The sequence below is a fragment of the Rutidosis leptorrhynchoides genome, unplaced genomic scaffold (assembly GCF_046630445.1).
Source record: "Rutidosis leptorrhynchoides isolate AG116_Rl617_1_P2 unplaced genomic scaffold, CSIRO_AGI_Rlap_v1 contig559, whole genome shotgun sequence".
In the NCBI taxonomy this organism is placed as follows: Eukaryota; Viridiplantae; Streptophyta; class Magnoliopsida; order Asterales; family Asteraceae; genus Rutidosis; species Rutidosis leptorrhynchoides.
In genome coordinates, this window is record NW_027266783.1 from 41,602 (window position 1) to 46,872 (window position 5,271).

The 5,271-nt window shown below is 35.3% G+C and overlaps 1 pseudogene; it reads right to left on the reverse strand.

The window, feature by feature from the left end:
• Positions 1 to 2,159: 2,159 nt before the first annotated feature.
• On the reverse strand, positions 2,160 to 4,597 carry LOC139884490 (G-type lectin S-receptor-like serine/threonine-protein kinase LECRK3; annotated as a pseudogene).
• Between the last annotated feature and the right edge of the window lie 674 nt (positions 4,598 to 5,271).

Consider the following 5,271-nt stretch of genomic DNA (forward strand, 5'->3'; position numbering starts at 1 on the left):
CTTGCAAGTTCCGTGAATTTGAAAATTCCTAGTAAATTGATCTGATAGAATTAGACCATATGGAATATACTTTTAAAAAGATAAGGAAGTCTACTTTCATTATCCAAAATTGTTTAATGGAGTGGTTATGGTTATGAAGAAATGGAGAATATTTTGATAAAGGTATTCATCCTGAAATTGCATGTTGTATGTTTTGTTGTAAATGATTGTTTTGGTGTGTTGTTAAATGGAATTGTGTGCATTCAGCATGACACATAGATTATATTTCATGCATTCATGATATCTCATATAAGATGTATGAGAATCGGTACGGATTAAGAGAACTGGTTATAGTGTCTCTAACTACTTTAGGTGACATAGATGGAATTGTCGTGCGATCGAATGTTCTTCGACATAGGAGTTGTGTTGCGGAGAAAATAAGTATTGATTACAACATATAATAGTATAACGGTTTACTAATAAACCGTAGGTCCATAATTGGTACGTATAAATATATACCTATATATATTTACGGATATGATGTATTCAGGAACTGGTTGGATAAAATGTCAATTGGTTTGATTAGTGATTAGATATTTGAAAATTGGTTTGATATATAAAATTGTTTATTGCTAATTAACTTCATTATTGATAAGATGTTTTGTACTTGGTTTGTTATATAGAGCTCTGAGTTGGTTGTGAGAATTGGGTAAAGAGTTGAGTTGTAAAATGGATTGGGGAATTGAGTTTGTGATATGATTTTCAGGCACATGTTGTAGATTATGTCCATAGACCGAGTATATGAGACTATTTATTGTTGGGTTCCGTCACTGTCTACCATTGAGGGTAGAGTGACTTTGTCGTCATTGTCATTGAGGGAAGATGACTTGTTGTGTAACAGAGCCCGTAATTAGGCCGAAGGTTTTTGCTTTGTGTTACCTGAGGCAAAAGATGCGGATACTCGTCGTTACAATTGTTCCTAGACACTATCTAGGGACCAAATGATGTCGACCGACCAGGTTAAATGTCAGAGTTTTCATTGGGTTTGGTAAGGGTGTTGGTTTGTTTAGATGTTGTTGGTTGTGTTACATTTTTGTGATTCCTTAAAGTAGTGGGTTTGGATTTTGGGTTGGTGAGTGTCGGGTTAAATGAGTTTTCAAATATAGATACATATATTCACGTTGTTTTGGGAGGGAAGCGAGTTTTGGAAATCTTTAATCGATTTCGAAACTTCTTTGGGGTACAATTTATTAGTCTATCTTTATGTTATTATATTATGTATTTGTACTTATTGAATGCGTTGTCACTCATCCAAATACTACTTAATTTTTCTTGCAGTGTATAGATTAAGCGACCCGAGAAAGCGCGTAAAAATTTTAGGATTTCTTTATTAGTCATAAAATCTTTTCATTTTTTCTCAAATAGATGTTACTCCGTGTTGGTAGAGTTAATTTGTAAAAATTAATGACTTCTTAAGTTCATTGATAAATTGTTCAATAATTTAATATTTCTGACATCGAAAATAATAATAGGTTTCTCTTAACCTTACTTGAGAAAAATGAAATGCCGATCACGACGAAGGTGGTTTTCGGGTCGTGACAGGAGATGTCTGAGCTATTGAGAAATCCTAGAGATGTGAAAAAGGCACAAGCAGAAGCGCGACAAGTGTTCAATTTTCTAGGAAATGGAAATAATGTTATAACTGAATCTGGAATTCATCAATTGGAATACTTAAAGCTGGTTGGTTATCAAGGAATCATTTATATAACACCCTCCTCTTCCATTGTTACTTCTAGAGAAAAAATTATTTGTACTTCATTCCTATTCAATTCCATCGTGTGGCTGTTAAATAAATCCTTTTAGTGGATCTCTATGTTTCCACGATCCTCATAATAGAATTTAAGAACAAAGTGACAATTCTCTACTAGATGACGGAGCTATAGATAGAAGAATTGGAAGTTTCTACAGTTGCCGAATGAGAAATGTCGTTAATCAGAAAGATCAGATTGAAGTTTTGATGAATAAGTGAGAGTTTGTTCAGTTTAGTGCAGATGCCGGTTTACAATTTATGTTGATTCCGGTTGAATTAATTAAGTTTGCTTGCATTGATAAATATAAAGTATATAGCAAACAACATATTTAAATTACATCCTTAATTTATGTTGAAGCATTTCTCTTTTCTATTTTACGCAACTAAAATCACAAGAAATTGTAGGAAATGGAACTTCAACAAAACCCTCTAGCATTCTTAGAACCATCTTCATTATTGGCCTTTTTGATGGATCCTCTTGAATACACCAGATTGCTATCATTACCCACCGTTTCACCCTATCTATATCCTCCATCGCCACCTCGTCACCACCAACCAAATCAGAAATCCTCCCTTCCTTATAGCAATCGTAAGCCCAGTCTGCGAGTATGGCATCATCCTGTTCCTCAAATTCCATTACCACACTTTTTCTGCAACAAATGATTTCCAACAAAACTATGCCAAAGCTGTAAACATCCACTTTCGGCGTAATGGCTACGTTCTTGAACCACTCTGGAGCGACATATCCTCGAGTTCCTCTGATCATTGTTTGCGTCCGAGTTTGGTTCGCATACAATAGTTTCGACAATCCGAAGTCAGAAATCCTCGCATTGAAATTTTCGTCTAGTAGTATGTTTGAGGCTTTATATCACAATGGATGATGATACCTACATTACATTCTTCATGCAAGTAGACAAGTCCTGTAGCAATTCCAATTGTCATTGTGACTCTATGATGCCAATCAGGTCGTGGAAGCCCGAAGAGGAAGCTCGACAAAGTTCCGTTGCTCATGAATTCGTAGACTAAGAGACGATGAGGTCCTTCATCGCAGAATCCTAGCAATTCGACTAGATTCTTGTGACGTGTGTTTCCGATTGCGCTCACTTCTGCTTTGAATTCCTTTTCCCTTTCTGGAGCGAGCTTGTCCAACTTCTTGACTGCAATAAACTTCCCAGAACGAACAACACCTTTATACACAATGCCGAAAGCTCCCCTTCCTAGATCTTCCTTGAATCCATCAGTAGCTTGTTCGAGTTCCTTGTATGTAAATGAATATAAATTTGAATATTCAGAAAACTCTGACTTACGAACCACAACCTTCTCTGGCTTCCTCTTGAATAATAACATTACAAGAGATATGATTGTTATCATGAGAATGGCGTTGAACGATGCAGAACCTCCCAAAAGACCTTTCAATACATTAACTGATCTGTTTCTTCCTTTATCTTTTTCGGGAGTAGTACTAGAAACTTGTTGTTTCCTTAGTTTGAAGAAAAATGTTGTGAAATCATCATTGGTAAATCTTCCATTAGACAATGGCAGCCGCTTCTTCCAACATGTCTCACCATCGAAACTGGCAGCTGCACAAAAGCAATCGTTCAAGCAAGAATTTTCACAACTCGACTGATTTAAAGGCGACAATATCTCGTACTCGTTCAACGGCCACCTCGCATCTTGAAACTGCCTTAATTCATAAATATCTTCGGGATTTCTTGATCCATCGTCTATTGAACACCCTTGTGGATAACTCGGGTTGCAACCACTAAATCTGTAATTAGGATCAATGAATTCATATCCCGGTGGGCAATCACAAGTCGGCTTTCGATCTTTAATCAACGTGCAATAGCTATTAAACCCACAAGCTCCACTACCATACTCGTTAAATATATCATTACAAATGTCTAGAGGAATGGATCTAAGAATCTGCCAGCTCTGATTAGTACCAATATTAGAATTCTTCTGATAAGCATACTGTGAGAACACTCCATCAAAATCCAATGTGGCTCGGTAATAATAGTCTTCGGTATTAGTAGATACAGTGTCCCAATTTGGAATCGGAGCATTTTCTCCATTCTTTCTAATTATGTAAAGATTGGCTGATTCCGTAAATTCCAGTTGGTAACCAGACTGAGAAGCATTTAAACTGTTATTAGTCCAACTACTGTAGTACCAATTATAACGATATTCAGTAGGCCAGGCTACAGGATTCAGCTCTAGACTTCCATTATTCCAGAAATGGAGCTCGAATCTTCCCCTAGAGTAATTAGTTTCAGAAAACCTGGAATACAATGTGGAACCTAAATCTAATACTTGACCTGGCAAGATCGTATCTGTAGGATTCTTGAAAGTTTCCCACACATTAATTAAGGAACCATTATTATTACTATTATCTTTACCTGCAAGTATGAAATTTCCATTGTCTAGGATTGCGGCATGAGAGATAGTATTACTTGTGGAATTAGGTTTGACTTCCCAAATTGTGTGACCTTTAGGATCTGAAAGAACTAAGCCGCTTGCCGTGAGTTCAACTCGCGAGCCGATTTCGGCTGGATTAGTGGCGTTGGCGTGCCAAACTATTGTTCCATTAGGAATTTTGTCAAACCAAATGGCGAGTAGGAAATGGTTGGAGTTGCTGAGCTGGTGGAACCCGAAACCGAATTCCCCTGAAGGTGATAGCCATTTAGATAAGTTACCGTTAGGAGACAACGAGGAGTTTAAGGTTATGTTGTTGGCCGTGCATTGATGGTGTAGAAGACTACAGACAAATACTAGGAGAAGATGAGAGATGGTAAAAGAAGAAGAAGCCATTTTTACAATGGAAGGGAACAAAGAAGACTTTTCTTTTCTTCAAGATCGAGAAGAATTATCTATGTATGATGTAAAGTATAGATAATGGTAGAGTAAATAATTAGTTTGAAAATTCCAAACAATTCACTGTTTAATTGTGGAATTCAATTTTCAATAGAAATTGACACTAGGGATAGGTGGACATAATTCTATTGGTTATTCTGATTCAGCAAATTAAAATTGGACAACACCATATTATTTTCTTTTTGAATTTTAAAAATGGTAATAAAAAATAAATATTTTTTATACAAATTAAAATTCAAAAAGAAAACGCCATATTATTTTATGTTTTTAACAGGTGAAATTCCAGACTTTTCCATATTGAAAGTTGAATTTTACTCGGTCGTCGCCTTTGATTTTCTTTACATAGGATTCCTTTCTAAAACAAACTTGTTATAAAAAAATATTTACAGTGACGTTTTTCAGATATTTAATATATATATATATATTATATTATGTGGTCTTAATGAGATAATTAAATATAAACCGTTAAATTGATTACTTGATAAATAGATTAAAATAGTTTTAGATATAAATTGGTTATCTTTGTCTATTAGTGTAATAGATAACAGACACAATAACACCATTACTAAAATATTTGTAGCATCAAGTGAAGGTCAATATGAAGAAATCAA